The sequence below is a fragment of the Epinephelus lanceolatus genome, chromosome 3 (genome assembly GCF_041903045.1).
Source record: "Epinephelus lanceolatus isolate andai-2023 chromosome 3, ASM4190304v1, whole genome shotgun sequence".
In the NCBI taxonomy this organism is placed as follows: domain Eukaryota; kingdom Metazoa; phylum Chordata; class Actinopteri; order Perciformes; family Serranidae; genus Epinephelus; species Epinephelus lanceolatus.
The window spans coordinates 27,395,417-27,406,403 of NC_135736.1; positions in this window are offsets into that span (position 1 = coordinate 27,395,417).

The window sequence follows — 10,987 nt, forward strand, 5'->3', positions numbered from 1 at the left end:
GTGGGATTATTACATTGTTAATTCACTCAGGCATGTTTTAGTCATTAAAAACAAACAGAGTCAAACTATGGAAACACTACTACAAAAACACAAACGAAGTATTTTCCCGTTTTTATGCCAGTTTCTTTGGTCAAGTTCAGGGTCGCCGCGGAGAGGAGGGACTAGATTATCTCGAAGACAGGCGGAGGGAAACGTTCAGAGCGGAGGAGGCTCCTGGCGTAGGTGACGTCACGGCGCTGGCGACAGAATGTCTGAGTGAGGCGGGAGCGAGCTGCACGTGAATAAATCTGGGAAAACAGTGCGAGGAGGGGGGAGGGAGGGACGGAGGGGCATGGATGATGATGATGATGATGATGATGGTGATGATGATTATAAGTAGGAATAGAGAGAAGGCACCCCAAACTTTTTTAGTCGAAGGATTCCCTCAGACACACACACGCACACACGCTGCAGACAACTGCACATCCACCACACCACAGACATTTACAGGCCTAATGCTTGTAAGGAAGAGGCTACTGAGTTTATTCAGACACTATCAGGCTTTATGGCGTTTAATCTCATTATAACACAGGGTAACATTCCCATAAAGATATAATTTTACTTTGATATGTGTAGAGCGCCCAGCTCCACTGTAGCGCTGGATTACTCAAGCATAGTATTTTCTACCAGTGGTGAAAAGCACATGCACTTCTAGGAACACTTTCTAGGTACTTGGGATATTTCTGTTTTATGCTGCTTTATACATTTTATGCCACTTAAACTATCTGACAGTACAGCTAGAATTGCCATAGTTATTTTGCAGATTATATTACATACACCACATACAAACAGCTCATAAAATACAGTTCATTATTACATCTTAAGCTACTCAACAGTTTACAAAGAAAATTTATCTCAGGCTCCACCATCTACAACATTGAGTAAAAATAGTAATACAACAATGTAAAACTACTGGATTACATGTGAAATTAACTGTTAAATTAAACTCCAGTTGGATGTTTTTACATTGTATTGCTACTTCTATTCACATACAGGTGTATATTTTGGAGGTGGGACTTGGGGGACACGTTCCCCTCAATATTTAGAACGTGCATTTGTCCTCCCTTTCCGATTAAAACATGAAAGTAGTAGCGGACTCATATTTTGACAGACAAATGAAAGACATTTCCATCTGAAATTGATGCAGAAACGGCACATATTGATTCATAAAAATTCACCATATGGCAGGAAATGTAACAAAGTGTTTGATGTTCAAAATGTCTCGGGGGAGGAAGTCCAAGCCCTGTTTCATATGACCCCAATGTTTAAAATGCAGGACTCCAAAACATTTTATGTACATATGTATTATTATTTTAAACAGTATATTTAATGAATTAACTGTTGAAGTATATTAATATAAGATGGGATAACATAAAACTTTATTGATCCCACACCAGGGAAATTCACGTTACAGCAGCTCAAATAGTACAGATAGAAAAGCAAGTTGAATGGCAATAGAATACTTATATAATAAAAATGAAAAACAAAAAAGATATATATTAGGTTTAGAAAAATATAGAAAATATAATAATAAAAATAGATTTAGACACAACTGTACACTCAGTTCTATATACACTATATACACCTTCCACTTATGCACATATGGAAAAAAGAATGAATATATGTATGGGATAAGTGCACACTGGATGTAATACACAAATGGTATGTCATATTGAAATTAAAAATAATGTAAGAATAAGACATTTTGCAGTGAGGTTCACATCTGTAAATCTGATCTAAAGCCTAGTTTACATATTGTTTCAAATCCATCTCCACGCTGCCAGGTATAACATTTTTGTTGGGAAATTTATTTTTATTTACTTTATTTTATGTATTTGTTGGCCTTTAAATACTGGAATCAGCCTATCATATACACTAGATGTAGTTTTTATACATAGTTTGGGAACCATTGCAAGTGGCACAAATAAAATCTTACAGATGCTTTAAAAATGTGTGTGTAAATTTAATTACTTGGCTTAGGAGTGTCGGCCATCCTGTCTTTATGCTGCATAAAACGCCCACAATGCAAATATTTGCATTTTAAAAGTAGCTAACATGAAGTAAATTATATTTTACATCACAAAAAAATCACTTATACAGTGGCTGGGATGGGATTATGTGAGCACTAAAAATGAAAATCAATTACCGTTGCTTATGCGCTACTTATGTTATTGTTGTGTTAGAGGCAAGGATGCCGCCCAAACAATCACAAAGAGAGACCTTCTCCCTCGCAGCAGTAATGGCTTTGACAGCTGACACTGTAATGGCTTTATGTCTCACTTATTATTCACAGTGAAGACTGAATATTGTTCTGCTGGTAAACAGAAAAACAAATGATGTGTTTCTTACATGTTCTGAACAAAGAGAGGCTGCTTTTATTTCCCATCCTTAGACTGGCTACAGACACTGCAGCAGTAAAAGCTGAATGTGGAGGCAATTAGGTGACAGTCCCCATTGTTGAGCTGTCCTCACACAGCAGGACACCAACCACTGATGGAGAAGAGAAAAGGCCAACAGAGGGGTCAGCTCCTTCCCGTCTCTGTACGTTCTCTAGCTGTGGTACATGTGAGCCAAAATAGGTCACCTGCAGCTCAAAGAGACAGAGTGAGAAACTAAAGGCAAGACATGTGGACATGTGGACATGAAACAACGCTCAGGCTGTGAGATAAGTTCATCACGATCATGTGATTTCAACATTAAACTGCAAACACTATTTAAAGATGTGGCAGACGTCAGCCTATCTTCAAATTAATCAAACTGAGTGGCGTCAGGGTGCAGTATGGTCCTGCTGCAGCTTGAAATGAAGCTCTGTCCACCTGAACCCTGACACAAAATCCTGAATGGTCACTAGAGTAATGATTAAAACTGCAGCACATTTTGATTAACCTGGTCAATGTCAGTGATAAAACAGTGACTGAGAAATGAAATAAAATCCAAACCGAAGAGGATCTGAGGTCCTTTCACACCTGTAGTTTGATTTATTTGTTCTAAACCAATAAAAATATTTGCCTCTTAATTCTGATCTCTAGTTTTTAACATAAAATCTTACATGCATCCCCACATGTGACTGTCACCAAAACTGTCCAATAAACAAATTACTCATCAGTTTGTCTTACTTTGCATGTATGTTTGCAGCTCTTGGTTTGTGCATTGTCTATGCTTCTATCGGTCAATAAAGTAAAATCAGCCATTCGGTCTGTCTCTTTATTATAGTCTGCTTCTGTTTGATGCTTCCTTACTGCTCTTTGTTTTTGTACAGTTTACTCACTCACAGTTTACGTACTTATATATACTGTTGCTTCCTGTTTGCATCATCCCTTTGCTGCTGTAATATTGCAAATTTCCCCATTGTGGAACGAACAGGATTGTCTTATCTTATCTTGTTGTCTTTTTTAAAAAAAAGCCTGTATGGACATGAACTTAACCAGAACTAAAAAGACAACAGAGTTTTTTGTTTTTTTTTCATTTGTCCAGAACAAAGGAACCAAACTACAACTACAGGTTGAAAACACAGTAAGAGTTTAAACCACTAATTTAGTACATTTATGGTAAAATTCCAGGAAGCCACGATCAGATCATAACGAATTTAACAATGCTGTCACTATGCTGGCCCAAACTCACAAATCACACATTTGCCACAGAGGGATCTACTTTCTGTACAAAATGAAGCTTCCTGTATCCTTTGATTCAGACTGGGACAAAAATTCTACACACACCAAGTCATAACTTACAGAGAAAAAAGGGGAGACACCTCAGAAAAAGTAGATGTTGTACATTCAGAATTGCCAAAATTAGTTGTAGTAAAACTATATTTGAAGAGAAGGAATTACAATAGAAGTAAACTAAGGTACATTAACTACAATATAAACATAGATATTAAATATGACCATTTAAAGCACAGATGTCAAACTCATTTCAGTTCAGAGGCCACATACACCCCAGTTTGATCTCCAGTGGGCCGGACCAGCAAAACCATCACGTAATAACCTATAAATAACAACCGCTTCAGATTGTTCCCTTTTTTGTAGTGTAAAGAAGTCTGAAAATGTTCATCCATTTCCAAAACTGATGATAGGAAGCACCAGAACAGACGATATCCTATGAAAAATATGTGCAAATTCAACAGTATGTCTCAGTTTTTCCACTCAGTCAGTCTCCTACTCACTTTCATTACATGTGCATTTTATTTCATAATTTTCCACTAAAGTGGCAGCTGTTGAAGCAGCAGGTGAAGTCATCCCCTGCCATACTGTTTGAAGAGAGAGGTCTGATACAGATTCTTTTGTACTGAAGCTGCTGGTTGATTATATTTTGCACAATATTCAGTATCTTTAAATCTGACCACAGTCAGTATTCACTGTTGTTTCAAACAGCTGTATTCTGGTCAGGGTGAAAAAGCCTCTGAGGCAGCATTTTACATGAAGTATCTACTTACTGTTTAAACATGACACCTCTTAGCCGTCATGAGTGCATCAATATCAGGTGTGGAAAGACATCCAGTGGGCCAAATTGGACGCTTTGGTGGGCCGTATGTTTGACACCTCTGATTTAAAGTGTGTTTCAAGGGTGAATTTCTTTTGGTGCACATTTGTAAGCAGCAAGGCGTCTTACCTGGGGCATTTAATTGCCTTTTTAAGCATGGCTGAAAGCTCCAAAAGCTAGTAAGTGTACCTTTGAGCTTTGGTTATTCCCAAAGCTCGGGGATAAAACTTCATGCTAAAATTTCTCATCCTGTCCCCTCATTCCTGTGACAGTAAGTCCTGTTCTACTGTCTAATGCACAAATCACACTCATAGTGGAAGGTCAGATAGCTTCATCTCAAAGAAGAGCTTCGGCTTTTGATATAGTCCCTCGACCCAAAACAGGACAAAAACTGTAAGGCCAGCATGTTGCCTGTGAAACACGTAGAGAGGACATTAACACTTAAACCACTTAGTAGTAGGCTCTATTAGGTCAGGGTTCATGAAGAGCGGGAGCCATTTAGAAACTTTGGAGCGCTGCCTGTCTCTAACCAGACGGAGGAAGAGCGGACTCACGGGTTCGGATTGATTACAGCATTAACTCCATAGACTTCCATGAATTAGCACGGGGGCTGAAATGCTTAACGATGACTGACACAAGTGTTTAGATGACACTCCTTCACACATGCAATTCATTTTGCCATCCGAGGGGGCTCTTGGCAGGCCCGTCAGATTTTTTGCAGCAATGCGAGGCATGGCAGCAGTGCATCAGGCCAGCTCACATTTCAAACGGGTGGCTCATTTGGCGCGGCTTTTTGCAAGTCCTTCTAGAAATAATGTCTGGGGTGGTAATATTTGAATGCTGTCTCCAGGGGCTCTCGGTTTACCTCTTCTACCTTCATTGCACAGAGACAGAGGATGCACCAATCAGAGGTGGGCACTACCTTAAGTCCTACTGGATCATTTTGTGCATACTATATGTCCACATAGATGCAGTGATATTCATTGTTAGGTTACGTGCATGATGGGCAGACATTCAGGGCCTCTCAGACACACTTGATTGATGGTTCTCACACGTCTTTTAGAAGTTTGATCACTGGTCCTATTACTAGACAATGCCGTATTTCCAACTAAACCCACTGTGTAAAATGAGCCTTCTCCTGTGGACTGTGTCTGCAACCCCCCACCCTCACACATGCACACACACATTTCACCCCCAGCAAAGAGATCCCCTGGGCTCAGTATGGAGGGTTGTCTGCGCTGCTTTGGTGAGTAGAAGTGTTGTAGTCTTGGGGAGGGGAAGCGTCTGACAGCAGCTGTCACAGTCACTTGTTAGATGGGACAGTTAACCCTAGATAGCACAGCTGTCAGTCAAAGCGGTCAGGGCACATTTTGGACAAGGGGGTGGTGACACGGTGAACTTCAACCAACTGCCGCCACTTGTGGACACATGGCAGTGCACCTGTATGTCGGCCAGCTGTCCCTCACTATACAGGTGCACTCTCAGAAGAATTTTTGAGTCTTTTTGTCCTAATAATACATGTTGCATTTTATGGTGTTACTTTTTTGAATTTCCTCTCATTTTGCAAAGACATAGTTAAGTGAATTTTGAGACTCCAGATTGCCCAGGGGCACACTGCTCCAGACCTGCAAAGGATTGGCGTTCAGTCCAGAGCGTTTCCCTTTGATTAATGAATTTGTGCTTGACATGTTATACCTTTGAAGACCCTTTTGACCTCAGCTGCTGAGCAGAGGCTTGCTGATACCTGCCAGATGAGTCGTCACATTTTTTAACAGACTTGTTGTTGGTTTTGCCTTCATGTACAGTGGCTGATGAGGGCAAATGTGCTACAACAGCCCAAGACATGTCCATTAGGAGATATGTGTTGCAACAAAAATTTAAACACATGCAATGATCCAGAGCAAATACAACAACAGAAACAAGCAGCAGCTGAAAAAACGTGGTGCATAAAGCCAAAACAAACACATGAACGGCGTTCATGCTGTAAATACAGAAATGACGCAAGGTCAAAAACGCACAACCCCTGAAAAGAAGAAAGCAACAGCAAAATGCTGCACATCCAGGCATCTAGGGGGAGCTATGTAAATCTGTAACTCTTGTAGTGACTAGCCCTACACTTTGTCTGCTACTGGTTGCCAATTTGGTTGAATTGTTTGGATGTGTACTGAGAAAATGACTCTCAGTCTTTACCAATGCTGTATATCATTTATTTTCTCAGCACTGTCCGTAATGTCCGTATAACTTCCAAAAAATTTCAACACAAACTTCCAATAAATACAGACATACAAGTTTTAATCTGAGAACAGTCAAAAGCAAAACATCAGCGACACCTCTGCTTATTGGCAAGAACCTAAATACCACGGCCTGCCTCAGCCAGTGACACAAGCCACCTAGTGGTGTGACAGGTGAATACATTTAACAGAAATCAAAGATATGGCTCCAACAGCTCTTTTATAATTTTGTAAAAGACTAAAGCTAAATGTAAAAAAGAATACACATTTCGATGTTTATCTGTCTCTTGTCAAACATCAAGCTCCTCCACATAGTGCTCCACCTAGAGACCTGGAGGACTTCTATTAGCCTTGCTCTGTCTAAAGTGCGCAAACTACACCTACCAGCACCTCTAGAGCTCTTTGAATAACACCTTATATCTTGTTTGTTTATCCTGCACAAAAGTTACTGCTACTGGCCAGAAATAGACCTAACACACTTAATAAAAAGGTTTAATTTCATAGCATATTATACAGTGGACTGGACAATTTGTGAGAGATCATTACTGGAGTGAGCAGATATGTTGAGTCCTCTGATGAAGCGCTGAAGAATGTCAGGGTCACAGTTTCAAGCAGTACATTCAGTATTTTGCTGGATCTTCTTGCCAAAGGTATTTCCATGTCATGTGAAACAAAACGAAACATTTACTGGGAAATGGTCTCTTAAATAACCCCATCAATCAAGGTGCATAAATTAGCACATTTTATTTTACAAGCAGACACCAAAACATGTAACTAGTCTTCTTGTTTGTGACCTACTTCAAGACACCATTCACAGCTACAGTAGATGAGAACTGATCGTAAATGTTTTCCCCGACATCATGCAAGATACCTCTCTCCAGTGTAATGTCTTGCATCATCAAACCTGCATCCTGCTAACCAGATCATCAAGCAGATGTTCCCTCTGTACACCCAGGCTGAGGTCATACCTCAGGAGAGAAGGGGGTCTGTACATCTGCAGCCGGCTGAGGCATTGTAAGCGATAGCTATCATTACATCACCTCTTCCTGGTTTGGCCTCCAAAGACAGATCTGCAGGGCAAAAATAGACCGCTCCTCAAACAAAGCTGATGACTGATTGTTTGCAGTGAAAATGATTACGCTGGTGGATGAACCGCAAGGACATCTGAGGTCAAATGTCATAGAGTACAGAGAAGAGCCGTGAATGGATGATGAGATTCTACTTAACTCTATTAAACTGATTTAATGCCAATATCCCAGATATTTATCGAATGTCTGGTATTATTTAATTGCCTATGTGGGACTGATTAATTGTTGAATATTTCTGGACAGAGGTTTTGGATATTTTATTTGCATTACACATGTATCCTGTATACCCCAGAATGTAACTGAAGCTAGTCACATGGCTCTTGGGGAGGCAATGGCAGTCTGTCCACCAGTCTGGTCCAGACTGAAGTGTCTCAACAACTATTTGATGGATTACCATGAAATTCTGTACAGACATTTGTGTGCCCAAGAGGATGAATTGTTGTAACTCTGGTGATCCCATAACTTTTCATTCAGTGCTGTCATTGGGTCAAATTTTCAAAGTCGTCGAATACTTAACCTTGTGACCAGATAGCTTCAAAACAAACATTCCTGTTAGCTACAGCTCCACTTTGTGTTTAGTGGTATTCTTCGAATGTTCTGATTCTGTAGCATCCAAACCACAGACTTTATAAAATAATGGATGTAGCTCCCATGACGTCACCCATTGGTTTGTGGACTGCTGTTTTGAAGCCTCAAGCTTACCATTTTAGCCATTGCCATCTTGGTTTTTTGGACCCAGAAGTGACCATTTATGAATGAGAGGGTAGAGCTGTGGATGAGCAAGGGATGGATCTGACTTAAAGACTGTAGTGAGGCCTAGGTAGACAGCCTGTCACACCCCGAATTATGCATAACTTTAAGCCTTAATAAAATGTAAATGTGCGACATATAAAAATTCAAAAGAGACGAAAACAGTCTTTTTGTATGAGACTGTAAACATGTTTATTTCTCCTGTACAGTTGGGCATTTGAACATGGGGGTCTATTGGGATTGACTCACTTTTGGATCCAGCCTCAAGTGGCCATTAGTGGAACTGCAGTTTTTGGCACTTGTGCGTTTGCCTCATTTTTCAGCCGATTAGTCCAAACACATAAAATTAAGATTGTAAACATGGTAAATATTATACCTGCTAACCATTCACATTGTAGCATTATAACGGTGAGCATGTTGCTGCTCAAAGCAGTGCTGTGTTGTATGTGCAGTCTCATGGAGCATTGCTGTTGGGGTCAGTAACCTTTACTATCAAAAGATCCATTTTTGGCCAAAAACAAAAAAATAAAGAAAAAAAAACTATCAGGAGCTGCAAAACATATGTCAGCCTTATAATGAAGGTAGCACAGCCTGATAAGATGTTGTTGAAGATTCTCAGTCATCCAGATCATGGTTATAGTGCTATATCATAGGCAACTGGACTTGCTTGCGTCTCTTGAAGACGATTCGCCTCTCATCCAAGAAGCTTCTTCAGTTCTAAATGACTGGTGCCTCATTCACACCTGGTCCCATCTGACCCTAACGCCACACATGATGACCAGGTGGGTCAAGGACTCACATGTGATCTTAACGACTCTGAAACTAAGAGCTCACATTTGACCTCAACGATTCTGTAAGGGTTCACACCCACACAGAATTTAAATCCTGCGACTCTGCACCAGTCATTTAGAACTGAAGAAGCATCTTGGATGAGAGGTGAAACATGAGCAAGTCCAATTGCCTACGATATAGCACTCATGAACACAGCCTAATAAGTCTAAATTAGCCTATCAACTTTACTCATGGGTCTAAATGAGCATTTATTAATATTAAGATGAAGTGACTGCAGTGGGTTATTCATCATTATTAGGTACTTAAACTTTGAAGCATTGGTGCTAAAAGCAAACAAACCTGTCCACACACTACTGATTTCTCTATTTCTGAGACTTTTCTTTTTTTGGATTTTTTATAAAAGGAGAAGAGCCTGGATTCTATATGCAGAAGACATGGATGAAAATGTTTTGTAAAACAGCACTCATACATACGCAACAAAAAGACACTAAGTTTGTCTAACATGAGTAGTGAGCTGGCATGTTCTCTACTGTGCTATCATGACACCATATGAAATGAATGTTGCCTCAGTATTGCAGATGTGTCTGCAAATCACGTGCTAAAACTGTAATATGAAGTTTCTGAGCGAATGCTCATTTGAGCCCTGAACAAAAGCAGGTCACAGAGCTGTAAATGAAGTAAAGGCAACCTGGGAATTCCCTCCTCACATGCACTCAGGGACAGAAACTGTACCCAGACACTGCGATGATGTCACCAATCTTTAATTGATCCCTGTGGTTACAGCTGTCATGTGACCAGGACAGATGTGTGTGTCTAACAGGTACGGCAGGGGGTCAATATGTTTTATAGGGACTTGAACAGGATTAGACATTTACAGAAAAACTCACTTAACTGTTCAGCCTTATTAGATAATCCCCCATCTAAACTCCCATTCACTTCATTCCTGAGTAAGCTAACCAAGGCTTTGCTCATGTGTGAGCATGGTGTCATGTGTTGCTCCCAGCCAGATAAGTGCACCACCCGTCTCGTCTCCCAACCCCCCATCCACCCTCAGTTTAAAGACCTGGCCCTTGGGGTGGGGGCCCATCGATCATGACCATTTACAACAGTCCCTCCTCTCAGGACATCAGAGCAACAGTCGGGCTCGGCCCAGTTAGATGCTCCACCTTCTTTTGACCTGCTTTTTATGAGTTCTGAAGATTCGATTTTTTCCACTTTGTGAGGTGTGTAGGATGCCAAATGCAAAGAAGGAGTACCAGCGGAAAGCTTATCAAGTCACCCAGTCCCTAACATAAACAGCAGTTATACATTGTGTTCTGATAGAGGCACAACACCACGTTTAATCTATCAGATAGAAAAGGAAATTGATTTTCCTGAGCCACCCAACTAGAGCCCCATTTAAAGTTCACATATAAAATCCCAAGGATGAGTAAAAACACAAAACATGAGATCATAATGGAAACAAAGCTATGTGAGTAAATTTGCCATTGCTAGAAAGTAGACACATTTCCCTTGGTCATTTAAAAAAATCTGCATCAAGCATCAGTAAACACAGGAAATGTAAATAAATCTAAATTTAAAAGCTTGAGATTCCCGATAATCTGG